Here is a 25,437-nt window from a genome sequence, read left to right on the forward strand (position 1 = left end):
TTCTAGCTAATTTCCCAAGGGTTAAGTCTCAGCTGCCTCTTATCCTTTCTAAACACAGTCATTGCACTAAACTCTTTAAAATAATAACTTGATAATATTATTCCCCCAACTAAAGTTTGCCATTGCTTATGGTAGCATTTCTCAGATTCCTTGGCAGGTTAATACTGCCTTGTGAGATATTAATACATGTTCTATGAAAAAGATGAACATTTATAATATTTTTTCTTCCGATATATAAAGCATATGTGTTAGAAAACTACAATTATCATGCTATAATTCACCTTAGAAAAGGGCTTTCCAGAGTAGAGAACATTAGGAAATTGCATGGGAGATCATTTTATGCATGAGGTCTGTGCACTGATGACAGAAGCAGCAGTGTCTCAGTAGTTGTTTCATATTACATTGTCTATTTGGTTATAGTTGTTTATATTATGTATTTTAATATTTCAAACAAATTTTAAATATTTACATTACACTGTATATAAAAGCATATGATTCAAATATTTGTTAATTCTCAAAGTAATTAGTCCTGAAGATCCATTTTATACTTTATTTTTTTGCTGTCTACTGTAATCCAAACATGCATATTATCCTATATGTTGGGATGTTTTCCTCCAATATTAAGAATTTTTAAAAACATTTCTATGAACAAATGAGTTTTGCAATGTTGACTAACCATAGGGAATCCAAAGAGTCTTCATTCTTTATTGGCCTTCCTGACTAGTCCAACTTCTCACACTTTCCAGCTGCAAAATCCCATTCTCTTACACTTCTTTTTTTTGCATATGACATTCTCTTTAATTGGTATTATTGAGTAGCCTGATCCTTTGAGTCTAGTTTGCTGTCCATCTAGAAAGCTGATGGTATAAGTCCCAGGTGGTGTAAGTCCCAGCCCAAATGACAGCAAGTTCAAGAACTAAGAGTCAATGTTTCAGTTCCAGTCCTAGTCCAAAGGCCAGAAAACACCAATGTTCCATCTCATCCAGTCATGCAGAAGTTTCCTCTTACTTAGGTATTTTGTTCTATTCAGGTCTTCAGTTGATTGAATGAGGCCCACCCACATTAGGGAGGGCAATCTACTTTATTCCATCTACTCAGTTGAATGTTAATCTCATCCAGAAACACCCTCACAGACACACCATAATAATCTTTGTGCAAATAATGTTCCGCCAAACCCATGGCCCAAACTGACACATAAAATTAACCATTACACTCATTTTCAGAGGAGAAGCTGAGATAAACAAAAAAAAAACCAAAAAGATAAATAATACATTGAATTTTTAAATTTAAGAAATTGAATAATAATTTACCTATTTGAAATTTTATCTAAGATTAATTGGCCTCATTTTTAAAAAATTTCTATCAGTAGTTTTGCTTCCCTTAAAATATTAATTTTATTAACTTCAACTTGTTTTTAAATATCTAAATTTTGACTAGATTTAGGGGAAACATGCCTGCTATATTATATGCTTCATTATTGCTTGAGTTGCCATGGACATTTTCAAATATTAGTTTTTCTCACAAAACAAGAGAGAATCAAATAGAGCCAAAAGAATTGAGGGTTGTATTTGTAGCATATAGTGGATGGCACGTGCCTGGTAAAATTCCAGAATGCACTCCTGGACCAAATACTTGAACATAAACTGTGTTATATTCATTCATCTCACAGAAATCTTTCTTCCTGCAAGTCACGATTTGTAGGCGTGTATACTTGTTTATTGGCTGAGTATCCCTCTGAGGATCATGGGGGCAGGGGCCATGTCTCTTTTGTTCATTATCATATATCAAGCACCTGGCACCATCCCTGGCATGTAATAGGAACTCTGTAAATATTTGTTGAATGACTGAATGGATAAAGATGAATTATACATTGTCTGGGGGCCCTACCTCCTTCTATTTCTCCCTAAGAACAAAAATTGTAGGCCAGTTTCAGCACATCTAACCCTTCAGCCATTTGATTTAAAATTTAGGCTGGCTTGTCCCTTGTTGTGTAGGTCCCAGAGAAATTTAAAATCTATTGAGTAAGTTTTGCACATAAATTACTTGATGTAAGATATAAGAGCAATATCAGTAGAGCAATCAAGAAAAGGAAAAATAGAAGGAGAGAGTAACAGATTCTGATAATGTCTATAAAATTTCATTAGGACTATTTAACATGGTCCTAATGAGTGGCTGGTTTATAATCTGATTGAATGCAGTGCAATGCTACCATCACTTACATTTACTGCCTTGTTATCTAGGAGTAAACAAAGATGCATCAGCATAAAAGGACACTAAATTCTTCTATCTAACATTGTTTCATTTTCATTTTTAATTTTATACATAAACTAACATATACTAAATTTTTCGAAATCAGTTTACCTCATCTTATCAGACGAATTATCTGATATAAAAATTATGAAATCAGAAATTATAAAAGGAGAAAGACAATGTGGACCAAACACAGAACTAGAATTTAGGCAAACTGTACCACAACCTTTTCAGTTGGGTGGTTTGGGTCAGTTTCTTATCTTCCCTGACTTTTTCCATTTTTAAAGTGGGGCTATGAAAGCATTTAGTAAACTAAAAAGCATATGTGAGTGCAATTATAATTATTGGTCACATGAACTGATTACTGTGTGTTTTTTTTTATTTAAACTGATTATTATATATCTCATTCATTGTAAAATATACATTTTCTACATAAAGGGGTGGGGTGGGAAAACAGAGAGCAATATATTAAAAATTCATCCTACACATTTTATGTTCATAAAAAAGCCTGGTTTGAATAAGGCAGTGAATAGGTATAATATTTTGTGGCAATGTTCTCATCTTTGCCTGGAATGCAAACAATGCAGTACTGCTAGTGTCATATGCTAGATTACAAAACATTTAACAGCACATACAACAGGGCAGGGATGCCATAATATAGTCGATAGAACAAGTCACGCCTTTCCCTACATTTTCACAGAGCTCTCTAATTGCTCTTAAAATGCGCTGTATCCCCCCCCCCCCCTTTATAGCAATTATTGTAAGAGCTAATGTTTTACTATGTATCAGTAGCAGGAGTTAGGCAAGTGTCTTGGCATATGCAGAAAAGCATGTTGTATCTTTGGAGATAACCAGAAAAGAGAAGTGGTTATCCTTATCCAAACTTAAATCAAGGAGCATTATGTCCCTTGTGCATTGTATCTCCCATGCACAAAATAACAACAGTTGTTCTTTAGTGCCCACACATAATTAGTTATTTCCCCTCTGATATGCCAAGCAAGGTGACTTAGCTTCAAGGGTCACCTTCCATTCAAAAACCATCTTGGCTATATGTTTGCTAAAGCTATTAACTCACAGCAAACAAAGGCTGTGCTTTTGTATAAATGTACAAAGCCTTGAAAAAGCTTTCAGTTTTGGACAGTCACAACTGAGTTATTTGTAATAGGTATAAACATCCATCAAAGACCACCCATCTCTCTCCATAGCACAATGCCAACCAGTTTAATGGTTGTTAAATCCGAGTAACAAGAATGTTATTAGCAGCTCTTGTGATTGTACTTTTGTATTGTTTGCCAAAATGTGCTCAGAATTAAACAGGATGATAATTTAGATATGAGATTCTGAGATACAGAATGTGAGGCGTTTTTAACAGGAAAAAGCATACAGACATATGGTAAAGCCTAAAGAAGGACTTTTTTTTTTTTTTGGTCTGATCTCACACACTGCTCTATATATCCATTGACCTTTAATTCTGCCTTGAATACGACAGCTATTAACATGGAATCGTCTACTGTTCTACAATCAAAGCAACAAATCCACCTCTATTTACTTCTTCCTTTTGTCACTGTAGTTACAATAGAACGGTGTCCTTTCCTCTATGAAAGGCCAAAGTTTCCACCAGAGCTCAGGATCACATCTCCCCCAGCTGTCCCAAGATTAGTCATCCTAAACTATATTACCTGAAGCATTCATCCTAAACTATATTACCTGAAGCATACCTCATCATGATTAGTGTCACAGCACTTAGCAAATCTGGCAATATTTTACCTACACATTCACTGTTTTTTTTCTCCTTACCTAGAATTAAGCTTCATGAGGGCAGGGACTCTGTCTAGTCAGTATTATATCCTCTGGCACATAGTGGCTGCCTGGTTCATTGTAGGAGCTCCATTTTTATTGAAAACATAAATGATTAAATAAAATGGTTACTGCACTTGAAAGTGGGCTTACCAACAGATTCTAGGGTTGTTGCCAGGATTAAAGTTAATAGCTGTAAAACATTTAAAACAGTGCTCCATCAATATTAGCCATTACTAGTTAATATTAATACTATTTTCATGAAATAATGGAAACTGGATATGAGGCAGTGTTTGGGGAATTAGTTTAGAAACAATAAAATTTAAGATCTATTTTTATCTCACTATAGAATTTTGAAATGTCTTAGCACATAATTGGGTTGGACCAAAGGGTATCTCAGTTTCTTTCCAGTTATAAAATTCATCAGCTTTGCAATTTGAGTCATTACAAAAGCAATAAGATTATTGTGGCTAGATTTAATGGCAAAGCTTCCAAGAGGATCCGTGATATGAAATAGGCTTTTAAAACAACAAAAATTAGATAGAAAAAGTTGTTCCTAAAATCTAGTGGAAGGACTAATTGGTTTGTCTGAAAGGTCGAGGAAGGCATTATTGATAAACCTGGAAAAGAGAGTAGAGTTTTCCTATACAAATAAAGAGTAAATGTTATTCAGAAAGAATAGAATAAATAAATATACATAACTATTTAAGTATTTGGGTTGTTTGAGAAATGGCAGTCGTCTAGAATTTATACTGTTTGAGAAAAAGAAAGGAGGAAGGGCAATTGTCAATAATTAGGCAGGAAAGTGAGATTGGGAACAGTTTGTGAAAGTTCCTGGTTATGTGAATTAGTCAAGGACTTGTCATTGGAAGGAAAACAAAACAAAACAAAACAAATAGCAACAAGTACCTTAGCTATTATAAGCAGATTTAAGAGTTTACAAAATTGAATGGAACAGACTATAGGCTATTTCCAGAAATGAGTCCCAAAACTATATCAACACAGCTTCAATAAAGGACTCAGAAAGCCATTGTTGAGCCACCATGATGGCCTCTCAGCACTCATGAAACTTGTGACACCACTAAAGAAAACCTAATTGTCTTATTTCCATGCATGGCATAGAGAACACACCATGGCAACAGAAATATGAGTAATCAGAAATGATGGCCTTCACTTCCTCAACTGCTACTTGCTCTTTAGTCCAGTCTATCTTCCAAGCACTACCATGCTCTCATTCCAAATCTCATGCAAGTGTTTCTAACTGGAGAAGCCTCATTTGCATCCAGAAGCCTAGCCCCAAGGAAACTGGCAGACGAAGTTTTTAATTCTCCTATCTCTACTGGACAGGAGTTACAGTAGAAGGAGATTGAAATAAATGCGGGTTCAATCCAGCAGATTTACTGAAATGATAAATATGAAATGTGAACTTCATCTTGTAGAATATGGGAGGCGACAGAGATTTAAACCCATGGGGTTTCTAGGACACATTTGAGAAAAGACTGGAGATACAATGGTAGTATAATGAGAAAGAAATATATGCAGGAAAATGAGAATACCAGAATGGATTAAAGGAAATTAAAGACTATGAAACAGAGAGAGTAACCCACCAAATTTGAGAAGGTCTTAAAATATAGGTAGAATACATGAGATTTAATGTAAATGACAAATAAGAAAGCTTTTGTCTATTCTTCACTGAACAAGAAGTAAGATGGTAAGAGTTTTTTTTTTTTTTTAGAAAAACTGTTGCTCAGTTAGTATATGCTTTAAAGAGACACTTGGAATTGGTTTGAATAAGCTATATCTGCCAAGTAAGGGAATGTCAGGGCAAGGTCAGACTCGTGGCACGCGCGTGCGTGTGTGTGTGTGTGTGTGTGTGTGTGTGTGTGTGTGTGTGTATCTAGCATGTGGTGGTTAGTGCAATCTTTGGTTCATCCAATACAAATTTAGAATGCTATGTTCTGCATTCAGTAAATAAATACCCATTATTATTCTCATTTTACAGATGAAGAAACTGAGGCACTGAGAATTTCATTAACTTGCCCAAGGCCACACAGTAAGTAGAGGAACTGATTCAATAAAGATAAATAAGGTATCTTCTCTAGCAGTGTACCAGTGCTCCTTCAAATACATTTCATACATAGAAACACACACAAACATGATATTTGTCATCATATATTTAAACAGGACTAATTCATCCCTGCTTTTGACCTACAAAAAATGGATTTTTTTTGTATTCAGGGAAAATGCTTGTTTCTCAGACCCAAGCAACAGTGAGGGGATGTTTTAACATTAGATTTAAAAGCACTCTAGATTGGCTATTCATGATTTTTAATCATGATTTGAGGTTCCCCATAAGTTTTCTCCATGCCTGTAAACATCATTTTGGCAGTAGGCAATACATGGATCTTCCTGCTGCCTGAAGACACCTAAGCAGTTGGCGTCACTATCTCCTTCTTTCCTGCTAGTTATTGGAAGAAGAATTTTATCACAATCTTAAAATGACAAATGAATAAGGAGCTAAGGCCATTAAGTCAGTTTTTCTCTAAAATTATAAAACAGGTCCCCCAGAATATAGCTTTTATAAAAACCATAAAGCTGACCAAAACAAACAAAAACAAACAAAGGTGCCAGGACCAAGGATTATAGATCTGAATGTCATTTCATTATCAAACCATCAGCTTTGAAGTTCTACCTCTTAATTGCACTCCAAGGTCAAGGAACTGGGTTCTTGTCATCTAAAAGGCAACTAATGAATCATTGAACATTATATCAAAAACTAATGATGTACTATACATTGTCTAACTGAATTTAAATTTAAAAAAAAATCATTTAAAAAATAAAAGGCAAAGGAATAAAAAGGTGGGCAACAAAGATTTAATAGTCTGCCAAAACCAACAAAATTAAGAGTATGGACTCTGGAGTAAGACACTGGCTACATTTGAATTTTAGCTCTGCCACCTAGCAAATGATCTTGGACAAATTACCTGAATACTCACTGCCTCAGTGTCCTTGTTTATAAAATGGAAACAATAGCATATCTATCTAATAGGGTTGAAGTAAGGATGAAATGAGTTAATACATGTAAACAAAATTACAGCAACACCTACACAGGGTTGTGCTTTATACATGTTGGCTGTTGCTGTCATTGTTATTCCTTCACGTCAATCCCCTTAAGAATCTTGACTGAATGATCAGTAATGATTGTCTTTATTTCCTTTTCTCTGTTTTATCCCCAACCCAGCTTTTGTTTTTCATAATACCAAACCACTGGAACTGCATTTGTCAATCACCAGTGACCATCATGTTACCAAAGCCAAAAGCCATTTGCAATTCTTATATTACTAACATTTAACACTTTTAATTATTGACTTCTCATCAAAACATTTTGTTTTCTTTACTTCCAGATCACGTTTCCTGGGTTCCATCTTGCTCAGTGACACTTCCATCTCAGTCACTTCTGACTCCTTCTTCCCAGCCAATAAATATTTGAGTGCTGCAGGACTCATTCCTAGACTTCCTTCTCTATATACATGCATCCTCATCGTAGGTAATCTCATACAACTTTATGACTTTAAATAGCATCTTTATGTGATGACTCTAAATTTATAATTCCAGCTCTAATTCCAACCCAGACTTCTCCATTGGTCTCCATACTCATGCCAGAATCACTTACATGCCTAGCTGATATCGCCACTTGCAAATAAAATAGAAATCACAAAATTAAAATGTCCAAAATACACTCTGTCATTTTCTGATCCTCTCTCCAAGAAAAGGCCTATGCTCTTGTGAAACAATTACCATCGATTTTGTTTGCAGCTCCTTTGGGATAAAATATCACAGGAAGATGTGATATATGTATTTAGGTTGTTCTTGTGTTCTAAGTTTCTGAGAGTAAGAACCCATACCTTACTAGCCCCTGCATCCATTGTGCACCCATTATATTCCATAGCACTCAAAGACTATTTTGCAAATGATTAAGTGAATGAAAGAATCCTACCTTAGGGAAGATATATACTGATATCTCTTATCCTTGGGCTCCACAGATAAAAAAGAAAACCATAAAAATCATTGTTTTTTTTTTAATTATCTTATTGTATTTTAATATCTAATTTTCAGAGGGACTGAAATTTTAGTTATTGTCCTTGAAATACTTGTCATGTTTCTGTGATAGTTCCTACTCTCTATATCCACTGAGAGATAGAAAGTTCCAAGTTTATAATAGCAGTGCCCAACACTGAGTAAGTTTAATGATCAGGGTACAGGTTAAGCTAGAGATCTAAAAATAGGATTCAACATTGTGAAAAATGGTTGACAGTTCTTCAAAAATTAAGCACAGAATTACCATACAATTCAGCAAATCCACTGCTAGGTATATACCAAAAATAATTCAAAATTCAAATATACATATTCAGAAAACATATTAAAAAAAATTGTACAGGGATATTCATAGCAGCATTGTTAATAGCCAAAAGTTGAAACCAACAGCAACACATGAATGGGTAAACAAAAAATAGTACATACATACACACACACACACACACACACACACACACACACCCTACACACAGGCAAATATTGAGTCAAAAAGAATGATATATACTAAAATGTGGGCAAACCTCAAAACATTATGCTTGGTGAAAGAAGTCAGACACAAAAGATAATATATTATATGATTCCATTTGTATGAAAAATGCAGAATAAGTAAGCAGAAAGCAGACTGGTGGTTGACAGGAGATGGTGAGAGGTGGAAAGAGGGAATGACTGCTTGTTGGGTATGGATTCACTTTTTGGGGTGATAAAAATGTTTTGGAACTAGATAGAGGTAGTGGTTGCATGACAGTGTGAATACACTAAATGCCACTGAATTACATCCTTTAAAATAGTTCATTTTATGTGACTTTCACCGAAAAAATAAAATATGGCTCAAGATATTTCTGTCACTGAACACTCCTGAGTAGGCAAGTGGTTTGGGGCAGGTAAGCGACAGCTCTGTGAGGTGTTCCAGGAGTATTCCAGACATGCCATTCTCTGTGGCGCTCATGATATGATTTAGCTTACATAGTTGAAGTTGGTTGAGCAGCATCATTTCTCTGTCCTAGCCTTCAGGAAGGTGAAAATGAAGGAACTAAAGGCAAACTCTTTTCTCTTTAAAGAACATAACCAAGGGCGCCTGGGTGGCTCAGTCGTTAAGTGTCTGCCTTCCGCTCAGGTCATGATCCCAGCATCCCTGGGATCAAGCCCCACACTGAGCCCTGCATCGGGCTCCATGCTCAGCGGGAAGCCTGCTTCTCCCTCCCTCTCCCACTCCCCCTGCTTGTGTTCCCTCTCTCACTGTCTCTCTCTCTGTCAAATAAATAAATAAAATCTTTAAAAAATGAAGAACATAACCAAGGCAGTTGCATGTACACATCACTCTGTTTACATCTCAGTGCCTAGAACTTGGTCACATGGTCACAGTTAACTAAAGAGATCAGGAAAACTAATATAGGTCAGGCACCCATGTAGCCCTTTAAAATCAGGAGATTCTATTACCAACAGGAAGGAGAGAATGGACAAAGGAAGGCAATTAGCTGTTTCTCCTACAGAAGGTAATTGATAAATATTTTGCTAAAATGTAGAACCTCATCTTTTCAGTTCAGGAATAATAATTAGATTTAAAAAAAAAGAAAGCTAGATTTATAGCATAAGATTTCTTGCCAAGGCCATGACACATACCAAAAACTTCATACCAATATAGTATTATAATAGAAAATTCCCTATTTCTTACATAAAGAGAAAGGCTGAAGTTATAGCTATTGGTTGAATAGAATAGGTATATTATAGTTTCTAGATACTTTTATCATAATAAAATATATCAGAATCTAATGACCAGAAATAATGTTTCAATATTGAAATATGACTATATGAAGACTGTGTTTGCTATCTTTCCTCAGTGACTCTAGAGAGCTACCAAACCACATCACCAGACTCAAAAAGAAAAATGAAAAGAAAAACAAAACAAAACAAAAAACAGAACAGAACAAAACACAAGAAAATAGAAATGAGTCACTAGACCCTTAAAGCCCAGACTTGATTTACAAGGTACAAATGCTCCGGATTTAGAACCGACCTCCTTTTCCTTACTTCAAATTAAATTACTGTTCTACCTGTACCCTGATATTTGTTCACTTAAAGCTTATGGTTTTTCATTTTTACATTTGAGGTTGAAAAATATATAAATATAATAGAAGCAATAATAACAAAGGTATCTAGTCTTAGGAGTCAAACACAAGTTTGGATTTAGCCTTGACTTGAGGCCCTCTGATTGACATTTCCATTGCTAGAGTTAACTCAAGTCATTTCAAGATCCAACTAAATTTCATTTTGTCTTATCTACAGGTTATCATTCTTGCAAGAATCAGCTCATCCTGGCAGGATCTTGATTTAAGGCTTTAAAACTCCGTGAGGCTAAAAGAGATTTTGCAAGGTCACAAACACTGTACATTTGTTTGGTAATACAAAACCTGAAGATGGAATGCCAGCCCATGCAAGATCACAGCAGTGGTTAAACATGCCACATGCTGCATTCTCATTCACCATCAGGATGACTTTGGAGACTGTCTTGTTCACAGTTTTTTCTTATGGACTGAATTTTATATTTTTTTTCCAGGTATACACTTCTGAAAATTCCGTTTTTCCCCAATTTGCTCACCTCAGAAAGGCTTGTTAGAACAGTCATCAGTATCAGTGAACACTCAAAAGGTACATTTTCTTTATCACACTTTACCTCCATCAGATAGGTTTTTCCTCCTGTAGAAAGTGGTTTTTAGACTGATAAGTTGTGTTACTATATATAAGCATCTAGAGCTATACAACTTGGCCATTACACATTCAGAAGCATCAGTGGAATATAGAATTGAAAATATTCATATGGAAGTAATAAGTGTGTGGTTATTTATAGACAACCTAATTTCTTGCACGCATGTGGATATGTTACTTAACTATTTTTGCTATAATTTTTTATGATGTATCTGTGCATGATGTCCTCTTTCAATTTCAGATGGGTGATCTTCCATTTTAATCCATCTATAATTCACACCCACATGAACATTTAAGTATGTTTCATGAAAATTATGTCAATATTTCATATAAAACATAGGACAGTTAATTATATACATATATATATTAAAGAATAATAATTCACCATACTTGTCTTGCTCTTTAGGATAGGCAACATATCATGATGAATAAGAGTAAACATTTGTAGTTAAACTGAGTTTGACTCCAAATCAGATGTAGCACTTACAATCTGACAGGCAGTGCAGTGACATTTCAAAAAGACATTTCAAAAAGGCAAAGAGTACAGAGAAAAGGTATTCCCAAGGAGAATGCAAGAGAATATTCAAAAGAAGGTGAATCTAAATAGTACAGTGGTTCTTAACTAGGACAATTTTGTTCCCTTCCTCTCCCCACCTCCCCTTGCTTCTAGAACCTATGACAGTATCTGGAGACATGTCTGTCACACTGGGGTTGGAATTATTACTGTCATCCATTAGGTAAAGGCCAGAGATGCTGCTAAACATCCTACAGTGCACAGGACAACCCCCCCACCAAAACCAATTACCCACCCAAAAATGTCAACCGTGCTAAGATTGAGAAAGCATGAGAGGATGTACACTTGAATGTAATAGATTTTGTTGTTGCTGTTGATTTTGTTTTGTTTTGTTTATTTCTAGCCTCAGCTATCAAAAGCTCCCATCCTAGGCACCATTGTCTGGATCTGTCAATAATTTGCATCTGTGTATGTGTGTGTGTTGGGGAGAAACAGAAGTGTAGAGATGGTATAAGGAGGAGAAAGAAGGCTATGAGTCATACCATATTCACTCAAAGAGTTGGAAGTCAGAGTATAACATTAAGAAATAAAAAGGTATTATTATTATTAATTGAGATCATTTGTTTGATCCCAAGTGTTTTTGTTTTGTTTTGTTTTGCTATTATTGTTTTTCTTTGTCCATAAACTACCTATTTTATAATCCTATAATGTATTAGATATCCTACAGTGTGTTTTTGGCTATAAGGGCAGTTGTGTAAGAAAGCATAGTTGAAGCCACAAACACCAGCTTTACTGCTGGAAAAATGGCTCAGTGAACCTCTTTGTTGTGTGAGTTAGCATATACGAAAGATGGTCTATGCAGGGTGGCAAGTTAGGATTAGCACTGAACACTAAACTGGAAAACTAGATCCTTGTGTGTAAATAGGTACATCTTTAAATTTTTTAATATTATTTTATGTTTTGCTTACTGTTAAACCCTACACAGAACACAATACTTGGCACTTTTCAGAATCTCAATGGACAGTTCTGACTCAACAAATGAGTTTGAGGCAATCCGAAAAAAATCTTTAATGAAAATAAGGATTAAAAATTGATAATTATAGTTCATGGACTGGGAAGGGGACAACTAATATAAAATTAAGAGTCACCCTGAGACTGTGCATATTTAAAAATAACCTTCTGAGGTAGTCCTGTATAATTTATAAGGCCTCTTCTGGAGTAAGTAGGATTTGGCTATCAAAAGAAACAACATGAGGACACATGGAAATGTTTTCAAGTTTGAAATTGTGTTTTGAAATACAGAAAATAGTCCCTCATTTTAGGAACCAAATTTCCTTATACGTTAGTCACTTTCTTTCTAATTCAGGCCAAAGAAAACCTCTCTGTTCTCAATATGTCTTGATCATTCCATATCTATTCCTTCTCTTCCCTTATCTTTTGCTCTTCGTAATGCTTTCTCTTCTTTCTCTTCTCACTCTGAACATTGTTTCTCAACCTTCTTGATAGGTACCCTTTTCACATTTCTCTCCATCTGATCAAATGATGGTTTTCATCAGAATGTTTTGTCACCTAACATACATTTTATATGACTGCCTTTGCCTAAACATTTCGCTCCCTATCCACACAGTAAGCTCACGCACTTTTCTAAAAACTTCATTTCTAAGATTCACATTGTTATACGTCGAATAGACATTTTCCACCACATGATTCTGTCCTAATGCCTGAAAATGTTTCAGGGGAAGGATAAGTGAAACCAGGCCAATCAGAATCTTCCCTGGAATTTTTAGAACTAGAATTGAGCAATGAAACTGCTTCAGAATTATCAGGTCCACACGGATCAACAAGATGGAGGAATTTGGTTGGAAGAGGGGGAAGAGAGACAGAGACATGGAGAGATGGAAAGAGAAAGGGAGGGGATATGCATAGAAGAATAGAGAGCCTCAACGGTGTTTTCAGTCACTGTCTCCAATTATCCCACTGGTTTAGGCTTATTCTCATCCCTGAAGCTTTGAGGACAATCCCACAAAAATTTTCTTTTTGGATAATCTAATTTGAATCAGATTCATGTATTATCTAACAGAAGCACTTTTAAGAGGCTCCAGGATCCTTCTTCAATATACAACTTTCCCCTAGGTAATCCCTTCTCTTTTACTTTGTCTTGTGAAACCACATTTCAAGCCAACTGCTATCTGTACAGCTTCACATCATATTCATATCATCATCATATTCTGTTTCCTCAAAGATCTTCTTCCTTCTGTGTTTCTATATTACAGCAAGCCAATTTGTCCATTTTCTTAAGCCAGAAACAGGGGTATCCTTAACAGCTCCTTTCCTTTTTTAAAATTTTTCCTGCGATAAATAATACCCAATAAATTATTTTTTAAATAAAAAATAATGGGAACAATCCATAATGAACACAACATCAAATGTGTAAAGACGAGATCAGCAGTATACCATGTGGAACCGTCCCTTTCTTTTGAGCCCTGCATTATGTCGTGTCTATTATCATCTTCTCTTACTTTTTTAGACCATTGTTAGCATTCTCCTGGGCTGTTGAAATAGCCTCCTAACTGTTCTCCCTACCTACCCCAAAGCCCTTGAATTTTTCTTTAACTTAGACAACAAAGTCATCTTTGTAATATGCAAATAGAATTATATGCTATCCCCATTTAAAACCATTATAATGTTCTCTATGTCCAGATGTTCCTGAATATGCTGTTTGAAGCATTTAATGATCAGATCCTGTCTCGTCTCCTACACACATCAGCAATCTCCCACTATCAGCAATGCTGAACTTTACTCTTTCACGATACTGAACTTTCTTTGGTTCTTTAAATGCATCATTACAATTCACTCATTTCTCCCTCTCTCCCTCCCTCTCCCTCCCTCCCTCCCTCTCTCTCTCTCTCTCTCTCTCTTTCTCTCTCTCTCTCTCTCTCTCTCTCTTTCTCTCGTGTGTGTGTGTGTGTGTGTGTGTGTGTGTGTGTGTGTGTTTTAACATGCTATGTCTTTGCCTGGATTGGTCTTTACAACTTATATCCCAATCTACCTATTAGGCACTTTATCCTTCAAACCTGGACCAGGTTGATTTAATCCAGGAAGACAGACATTAAATACTCTTGATCTTCAGTTCGCTGTCCTAAACCTTTTTCTCTTTTTTAGCATTAGACACTTTCTCCCTGAATTGTCTCAACCACTTCTTATATCTTCAATTATGACTCCCAATGTGGGGATATACTCCATTCTGAAATTACAAATATACGCAATTGCAACTATATATAAAATGGACAGCTCAAGATCAATGTGTACAAGAGTAAAAATTTCCCCCACCTTGCTTCTTAGGCAAGATATTTTCTGTTTTAGAAAATTACACAACCATTTAACAAAGAAACCTTCCTTGGCCATTCCTTCTCCCTCATGCCCCGTATCATTCTCCAGCGTGCAGGACCTGAAAGACACCCTGGCCAACACACTAGCATTGTCAGTGTTTCTATCTTTCCCAATTCCATGGTCACTGATGCTGCTGCCAACACTGTTGCTGGCATTTACATAGCAATTACTGCCAATGTCATGCCCCAACAGTGCTGTTGCCACCATCGGCACCAATGCTGCCAATGCCTCACACTCTTTATGTCCCACAGCAATTATAAAGCAATAACTCTTTTAACTGCCACTTTTTAGTTTCTATTTCAGCCTTCTAGCCCAAGGATTTGTGTGTGAGATAATGAGCTCTGTGCTATGCAATAATCTAAGGGACACAAACGATGCTCAGAATCATCCTTCCCTTCTGTGTTCAATATTTGCCAACAATCCTTCAACCAATCTTGCCCATCTTGACCCTCTTTTCCCCTAGGATGAATTTTTATTTTTCTAGGAGATTTTTTTTTGATCTTCCATGTAAACATACCCTCGGCTGCTCTTCACCAGTCCTCTAAATTATGCCTGAACATGTGTGAATCTGACAGTAAATATAGTTTAGGCTCATGCAGTGACCATTGCCACTTAAGTATTAGGTAGTCAATGAATAGTTGCTGAATACAAAAGTGAATGCATGCCCTTTAGTCTTCCTGTGTTTCCTTTTTCTAAAATATTTCTGATGGTGTTTCTAACAGGTTTTCTTTTTTTACTGACCTCTAAAAAAATCATTCTTAAAGAGTGAGGAGCTCTTACAATTTCTATTTCAAATGCACACAAATTGAAAATATAGTTAAGTATTGTTATCCTACTAGTATTTAGGAATATGGTTTAATTCATCAGTTGTTAATCAGATCAGTTGTGACTAATCTGTTAAAAGAGAAAAGAAGCAAAAGACAAGATATCCAGTCCTGTCCAGGGCCAGCCCTTTGTACACCCAGTGCTTAGCACACTACCTAACATATTTTATTTTAGGTCCTCAATACTTGTTTATGAAGGGAAGGTTATCCTGCTGAAGCTTGACTTCTCACAGAATTCCTTGGATAAGGAAGACATATCTCAACCTTTTTAATGATGGTGTTCACTTCACCATTGAAAGGAAAAACTCTCTCTCCCTACTCACAGATTTAATTCTTCTGGCCACCAAATGTGTGAGGTTTTTCCCAATACCAAACAATTCTCCAATTCTCAGCTGACAATGACTGGGCATCCTACAAATTAACTCAATTCTGACACTATCTATTTGAAGATAGCATCAGATCCCGAGGTTATAACCTGTACTTCTGGTCAACTGGCTATAAATCGGGGGTGCTTACAACCCTCTCCTTGGGTAGGATAATTTGCTGTAATGGCTCACAGAACTCAGGAAAACACTATACTTATATTATACAGGGATGCAACTCAGGAAGAGCTAGATGGAAGACACGCTTAGGACAAGGTACGGAGTATGGGTGCACAGAACTTCTATGTTCTCTCTGGGTATGCCACTCTCCCAGAATCTCATTGTGTTCCCTAACCCAGAAGCTCATCAAATCTGGTTGTTCAAGAGTTTTTATAGGGTGCAGTGTCTACCTCCAATTTCCCCATCTTAGAAGTCGGTGAGTGGAGCTGGAAGTTCCAACCTTCTAATCACTTGGCCTTTCTGGTGATGAGCCCTATCTTGAGCTCACCCTAGGAACCTCACCCTAAGTTACCCCATTAGCATAAACTCAGATTTCATCAAAATGTGTTTCTATGAATAACAGAAGATATTCCTATCCCTGAGGAAATTCCAAGGGTTTTAGTAGCTCTGTCAGGAATCAGGGACAAAGAGCAAATATATTTCTTACTATATCACAACACAAGCTTTTTTAAATGGGTATGTTAGAAAATAACTTGATATTATATCAAATTATATATTACATTTGGTATATCATATTATATGTGGAATGATATATGGTAATTAAAGCATATGATATGATACATAAAAATCATCTATAAAATAACCTAACATCAGGGAAAATCTAATTAAAGTGAAGAGATAATCATTTGAGACAAATGCTATAGACATTTAAAAACATTCTTCTTCTGATTTCTTCTTTTCAAAAAGATACGTAGTTCCACCAATATATCATCCAGACCTCCCAATGAAGCTCAGATAAATTAAATTCACAGATCTCCCAGTGAAGCACAGATAGAATGATCAGATATAACATCATTTAACTAATGTTATTTATTTGAGGTAATGTGGTCCTAATTGTATCATGATTACCTGGAGTGCTTGTTGACCATGAAGATTCCCAGGGGCATTGTGTCCCAAAAATCTTGGTTTCACCAGTGTCCCAGGTAATCTGATGTGTACAAAGTTACCAACAGAAGGAACAGCACAGATTGTATGCTAGATAAACTGGTACAGATCCAGTTGAATTATACTAGAATGAATATCTTATACTTAAATTATCATTGATTAAAATGTGAGAATCGAGAAAAAATTTACTTGGTGATATTATTGCCTTGGTATCTGCTTCTGCCCCGTGTCATACCTGCTCCTTTTCCTAGTACATGAATGACAGCTAAAACTTTTTTTAAAGACTTTCTAGAGACGATGCTATTCGAAATGTCTAAATTAACTCTTGGTTGAAACTGCATGATGCAATCTCAATGAGATAACTACTATTTACACTTAAGCTATAATAGATACAGGATAGTGAAAAGAAGTGCTCTGTTAATAACAATCACTTATGTTTTGTTTTTGTTTTGTTTTGTTTTAGAAAAGCCTCTGGTGTACAACGTAGAAGAGTAGTTTCCTTTCCTATGAAAAGAAAACTCAGTACTTCACACAACTTTACCTCTTTACCTTTCACACATACCCCTCACCCTTAGAAAATATATGAATTGCACATCCAAGAAAGGAACCAGTTCAGCTAAGCAACTCTTCTCCTTCTTTGTTGGATATCAGTGTAGGTTTTAATGAGCTCAGTCTCCCGGGGAGCATTTTAATGTTTTTTTTCCCCGCCTCCCCTGATGACCATGTTTATGCTAAGTTTTGATACAGTATACAGGACTTGTGTAGTAATTAGCATTCAAATGGACCACTGATTTCCCTTTCACTGAGTGGGTTGTCTATTTCCAGGCTTGGAAATGGAGTCGAATGAGTTAGAGCTTGTAATAATCAAGACATATTAACAATTCAAATCCTAAATTAAACATCCAAGATAGAGGGTGCAAAAGGGAAGCACCATCCATGTCACAGGCTGGCTAAACAACCAAAAGGGAATAAAACAATGAAGAAGGTAAACTTTCATGGCTAATGATCTACCAGCAAATGTGACTAGCATGAAAAAAATATGCTACAGATAATGTCAAAGTGATACTGAATGTTGGAATATGTTCATTTTTAGGGTTAAATTTTTTCAATTTGTTAAACACTGATTATATTCCTTTCAATATAGTCATTGATAAAAGTTAAAAGGAAATGAAGTAAAACTTCAGCATACTTGCCTGATAGATATTTTAGGGTATGTCAGGGAATCACCTGATAACCTTAGGAAGAACTGGTAATTACTCCAGACCAACCTTCAAAATCACAATTATTTTAAAATCTCCTGAAAGCCTGGTGTAGTATCTGAAAACACTTAACATTTTATACGATAATATTTTGAGACATAGTTCCCTTGTAAAATCTAATGAAATCCTTATACCTTCTCGGTGCAATCCTTAGAGAAATACACATCTATTCATGCAAACAACTTAATAATTCTTAATAATTCTCTTTTTAACCATTAAATTTAAAAAGTGGAATAAAAGTGTAATAACTTTACACTTCAATTCCTTAATAAATAATGGCCATAACTTATATACATATTATTGGTCTAATGATTTTCCTTTATTTCTGAGTCTATGCCTATACTGAATGGTTAAAAATTCATAAAACAATAGCAACAAAGAGCTTGAATAAAAACATAAATTTGATTACATTAAATAATTTTTTCTCAAACATTTACAAAGTAATACAAGGTTAATAGCTTGGTGAGCAGTAACCTACCAGATTTGCAAAAGATCAAAATAGCCATTAATATTCACATCTACAGATAAACAGGAAAACAGAAGAAATCAAACGCTTAGCATTTTATTTAAAAACAACTTTTGCTACATTTATGCTCTACACAAATAGCATGAATATATTTTTAGCACAATTAAGCAAATACCCTTGAGCCTACTTTCTTCTTCGTGGCTTTAGGCTGGTTAATGTGAAATTTAACTTGTGCTAATCTTCTCAAGGTTAGTAAAGTGTGAAATATACCGTACAATGGATTTATACAATTTACAATAGCACTGAATTGTGTAAAATATTAGAAAATTATGTCTTATAATTTTCTAATTAAAAAAGAAGCACTGAGCCTCCCTCCATTATCAGGGTTGAAACTGCTAAAATTATAAAGGAGAGGGGAGTGTTCAGGGTAGACCAATAGAGGCTGGAAATGAGAATGAGCTCTTAAAATGAATTTAGGAATTACAGAAAGACACAATTAAAATCGTGGTTTCAAATTATCTCTGTTTAAGCTGGAATCAAAGCGATGTGAAGAGGTAACCTGAACGTTGCCCTCACCTAAAAGCCTTTTCTGTCCCCAGAACTATCTCATCTAATAATGTTTTATCATGCAATTGGCTAGAATCAGAGGAGTCAACATTTGGAGTTTCTCCTTTGCATAGGAATGAAGTGTCCCGATTCTCTCCAAGCTAGAAAAATATGGACCTTCTATTTAGGGAACTCTGTGAAACCATGTAGGTGGTCAATCTAGTTACATACCTGATTCATCTAAAAAGCATTAATGGCACATAAAAACAACTTTGAAATACACAGTAGGTGGTAAGGAAAATGGGTGTGGTATACAATTTGTATTCTAAATGCACAAGGCTATTACACTGAAAGAAAATTCTACAAAACACTTAATGGATTAAACCTGAAAAGGAGTAATGATGTGAAAAAATATACAGGAGAAGAAGCAAATTGCATGCAATAAGGCAGAAAATAAAATTCAGTGAGATTTAGGTTTGTACAGAGTTATCTCAAACCAGCCACTCAGTTGCATTCTTTTATGAGAACACATAACAGAGCTATGGAAATGCAGTAAGGGTTGAATTACTTGATCATAGAAAATTAGAATACATGTGTGCACACATTTGTGTGTATTTATACCATTTAGCTACATATTAAGAGCCATATTTTAACCATATGCCAGCATTTAAAAGAAATGCAAAGCAAATAAAGTTTAGAAATTTCAAAAAGTCACAGAAGCCCTATTATTCCATGATGGGCTCAATATGGTCAGGTAAAATATACAACATTCTTTGAAATCTAAAATATTATGTAAATATAAGGTGCCATAAAATATAATACTTTTCATGGCAAAAGCAGGAAAAAAATAATGCATTGTGAAGGTAATTTTATTCTTCTATGTGACTGTGAATACACATTTGTGGAACAAATAAATCTGACTCCAAATTAAAAATAAAATAGTTATAAGTTTTCTTTACCCATTCAAATTTTACTCATCCTTCAAATATTAGCATTGGATTTCACCTCCTTCATGACACATTTTCAATATTTTTCAGCCAACATTGGTTATTCTATTTCTGGTCATCTAGATTTCTTTTATTTAAAAATTCTAATACTTATTAATTCACTAGAAATAATTGGAGAAAGTCTAGGGTCTAGTTTTAGAAACTAACGTTAGAAAAAATCTGCTCAAATAAGACTGGCAAACCAGAAGTTTTAAAAGAAAAAGATCCTGCATTTGTCAGAGGAGATCATAAGTCAATACACAAAAACATTTACAGAAATGTTTTATAATAAAATGACATAGATTAATACCTACAAAATATAAAGAGTTTAGTAGTTCATCGATGACTAATCCAAATGTCAATAAATGTATGAGAAGTTACTCAAGCTCATCAAAGTTGAGAATATATATATTAAGTTATGATGAAATAAAAAAGGATGGCTGGGGCTGAATCACTCTTTTTTCTGTCATAGCACATAACATCATCTGCGTATATTTGTTTGTTTACCTGTTAATTATTTGTATCTCCTTCCTAGAATATAAGCTCCACGAGAACATGTCTTGTGTCTTGCTCACTGCATTCAGTGATCATATGTAATATACAGGAGGAACAGAAGAAAGCTGAACATAAAGGTAATATAATCCCCACTAACTGATAAAATTAAAAATATATATATTATATATAATAAATAAAGTATATTATAAATATATATATATCTATTATTGATTAGAATGTGGAAGAAGTGACATTCTTCACATTGCTAAAAAATGTGAATTATTGCAGTCATTTTAAAAAGCAATATCCTAATCCCTGTTAAAATTAGGCACTGCAATCTTGCTCGTGAATTCCTATCCTAGAGAAATGAGCGCAGGTGTGTAAGAATGCACACACTAGGGCTGTGTTTAAGGCAGAACTACTGATAAGTACAAATGGAGAAAGAAAAGACAGGAATGTGCATCAGTTGGAAACAAGTGAGATAAATTTCTATACATTGATGTTATGGAACTTTATACAAATAAAAAAAAGAGAGAGGGAGTCAAAGTTCTACTAATTGACTTGGAAGGATTTCCACCAGAGCTGAAGGGGCAGCCAGGGGGGAGGAGCAGAAAAGCATGACTATTATCAATCTTTTAAAAATATTAGTGGCCAAAAAACCCCATATTTGTACCTATATATGTGTGTTTATGATCACATGAACACGGAAGAAACCCAACCCCAGTAACAGTCTGTTAACATGGATTATGTGTGAGGATCATGATGTGGGGGAAGAAGCAGAAGCAAGAAAATGAGTGACAGGCAAAACAGGAAAAGATTTTTAAGAGAACGTCTATACTGACAAAATCAGCAGTGATACATTATTGATATCCTTATATTAAATTATATATGTATTAGAAATATAAAATGTCTGAAGGAAAAAATAATCTCATAGAAGACCAATGGTTACTGAACAAGGTTTAAAAGAAAGAAAGAAGAACAGTGTCAGAGAAGTTCAGGGAAGCAAACACACTGGGAATGTGAGTATTGTCTATTAGCCTTTTTTTTCCTTAAGATTTTATTTATTTATTTATTTGTGAGGGAAAGAGAGAGTGAGAGCAAGTGGGGGAGGGGGGAGAGGGACAAGCAGATTCTGCACTGAGCACAGAGCCCGATGTGGGGCTCCATCTCAGGACCCTGAGATCGTGACCTGAGCTGAATCAACAGCTGGACACTTAACTGACTGAGCGACCCAGGCGCCCCTATTATCTATTAACTTATATCAACAATCCAGTTTTACATTTGCACTGCAATCCCATCTTTAGTTTTCTTTACTAGGGTATTTTCCAAGTGGTATTTAAACATGGTGTTTCTATCTCCTCTCATCCAGCTCCCTGCAAACCCCTTTCCAACCTTAGAATTCCACCAAATCTGTGGCCTCAAAGGTACTCCGCCTAGGAAACTAACTGCATCCTCCCTGCAGTGAAATTTCCCCCTTGCATGACTTCTGATGTGTCCCCTTGTGTTGCCTCTTTCTCTCAGTCAGCTTATTCCCAGTCACATTTGCTAGTTTTTCTTCCTCTGCCCACCTTACCTAGAATTATATACGATCAAAAGAGAACATCTATTAAAAAAAAAGGTAATTATGTGAGGTGATGGATATGTTAATTAGCTTGCTTGTGGTGACTATTTCTCAATGTATACATATATCAAAACATCAAGTTGTATGCCTTACATATATACAATTTTTGTTTACCTCCATAAAGCTGGGGAAAAATGTCTAAAAGTAATAGCTCCAAACTCGAAGAAAAGAGATCTAGGTAAAAGGAAATTGGAAAGCAAACCAAAGAACAACAAAAAACACACACTTCAGATTACAAAACCAGAAAAATAAATTTTAGAGAAGTTAATCTTATCTCTTTGCTTAGGAAAAAGAACACTGGAGATCTTTTTCACTAACAGGCTCAAAAGGAAGCTCAAAAGCAACTTGGAAAACTACATATGGAGTTTTGCTGGCATCTTTGTTTAGAAAAAGTGCTCTGTAGGGCACCTGGCTGGCTCAGGAGGTAGAGCATGCAATTCTTTTTTTTTTATAATTATTTTTATTATGTTATGTTAATCATCATACATTACATCATTAGTTTTTGATGTGTTCCATGATTCATTGTTTGTGTATAACACCCAGTCCTCCATGCAATATATGCCCTCCTTAATACCCATCACTGGGCTCACCCATCCCCCTACCCCCTCCCCTCTAGAACCCTCAGTTTGATGCATGCAATATTCTTGATCTCAGGGCTGAGAGTTCGAGCCCCACATTGCGTTTACAGATTATTTAAAATTAAAATTAAAAAAAAGAAAAAGAAAAAAGTACTCTGAAAAAGAATATTCTTGCATGGGTCAGTAGAGGCAACAGTGATAGTTCTAACTGACTTTGGAATAGAAGTTAAATAAAAACTAAAGAAGAAAATTAAAACTTTATGGAGATAATAGTAAGTGCTGGACTGAAGCAAGGAAGAAATCAAACTCTCCAATTTTATTATATGTCTAGAATGTTATTACCTTTGTATTATTTGTACTATATGGCTCTATGATAATTTAGCATCTGACTTATATGAACAAACAAAAATAAGCAGCACAGTGTTCCTCTATAATAAGCTGATGAAAATTTTAATACAGTTTGCCTCTAATACAATATTTTAATATCCAATCAATCATTCTCAAATTGGGAACTTGGCTTTATTTTAATCTTAGTCCCAGATATTCCACTCATCACCTCCTCTTTCTAGACCCAGTCACTCCCCAACTTAACATATATTTTATTATTCATCTATTTATCTACAGCTTCAGATAATGCAGAATGAAAGCAGATGCTTTCAAGGGATTTGTTCTGAAATCACCCCTTAGTAGCACAGAAGTAAATATTCGGAATTAAAAGTGAAACAAAATATGGAGTATTTTTAATTTCAACACCTCAATCCGGAATTATTTGCTTTATGTTATTGACCAATATGTTTGCATATTTTTCTGGAAAAAGAACCAAGTTAAAGCATTTTTTTTAAATAACAGGAATTCTGGTGTAGAACTGGGTATGGACAGATATGACTGATTCATGGTCAACTATGGAAGCAGATGGTTGAAGAATAGTGCCCCACACCAGGTATTTGATGACTTCATGATGTTCCCCCAGATGTTTAAATTCCCTCTGTTATACAACTTCTTAAGAAGACATCTTGATCTTCTAACCTCTCTTAACTCCCATAGCACAATCAAATCACTCCATGTTTTCTATCTATTCCTCACTTTTTAAAGGTAACAACCACTAACCTGACCATTATTTAATGAAGACCAAAAGCCACTAAATCTTTTTTTGGAGCAAGGCAGAGTACAGTTCTTAACATGAGTAAATATAAGCAATGCAGATGCTGGATCTGACCCTTCTCTTCTCTCTGATAACGCACATGCCTTATGGCCGAGGGCTTTAACTGCATGTATAATCTGGATTGGCCTGCCTGAATCCAGTTTCACAAGGGTAGGATGTTCTTCCTTTTCTTTCTTTCTTTCTTTCTTCTTTCTTTCTTTCTTTCTTTCTTTCTTTCTTTCTTTCTTTCTTTCTTTCTTTCTTTCTTTCTTTCTTTTCTTTCTTTCTTTCTCTCTTTCTTTTTTCTTTCTCTTTTTTAATTTTATTATGTTATGTTAATCACCATATATTACATCATTAGTGTTTGATGTAGTGTTCCATGCTTCATTGTTTGTGTATAACACCCAGTGCTCCATGCAGTACGTGCCCTCTTTAATACCCATCACCAGGCTAACCCATACCCCCACCCGCCTCCCCTCTAGAACCCTCAGTTTGTTTCTCAGAGTCCATAGTCTCTCATGGTTCGTCTCCCCCATATGATCTCACTGATATGAGGAATTCTTAATCTCAGGAAACAAACTGAGGGTTGCTGGAGTAGTGGGGGGTGGGAGGGATGGGGTGGCTGGGTGATAGACATTGGGGAGGGTATGTGCTATGGTGAGCACTGTGAACTGTGTAAGACTGTTGAATCACAGACCTGTACCTCTGAAACAAATAATACATTATACGTTAAAAAAAAAGTAAGAAGAAGAAAGAAAGAAAGAAAGAAGAAGAAGAAGAGCAAGAAGAAGAAGAACAAGAAGAACAAGAAGAAGAAGAAGGGGAAGAAGAAGAAGAAGGGGAAGAAGAAGAAGAAGAAGAAAGCAGGAGGGTAGACGAAGGATCTCCCTTGGTTGGGGGAAGGGTGAAGAGGATTGAAGATAGTGAGGTTATTGAAAACACTACAGCTGGAACAAACACTGCGCTCCCGAACCACAAGCAAATTTTGAAGAAGCCTGTGTATATAAGTAAAGTCCTTCATATGAAGAAATCTTCTTAATGTGTCAAAAGTCTACACAAAAATCTGATAAGAAAAAAAGTGATTCCGAGAGAGGATCGTGTGTGTGTGTGACTTTTTTCAATCTTCAACAGAAAGCATATACTGAATACATAGTTTGTCCTTTCAGTTTATGTAATTCAAGTCAGTATCCTGTCACACATTGTTTTTCAAGTTAAGATGACATAAATTGGTTTGCACTATTTTTTTATTGTCTAAAAGTGGCATTAAGGTGGCCACAGTTGTATA

Source organism: Eumetopias jubatus, unplaced genomic scaffold (genome assembly GCF_037043125.1).
Source record: "Eumetopias jubatus isolate StellerSeaLion01/CBP00866 unplaced genomic scaffold, mEumJub1_p1.0 scaffold_1, whole genome shotgun sequence".
In the NCBI taxonomy this organism is placed as follows: domain Eukaryota; kingdom Metazoa; phylum Chordata; class Mammalia; order Carnivora; family Otariidae; genus Eumetopias; species Eumetopias jubatus.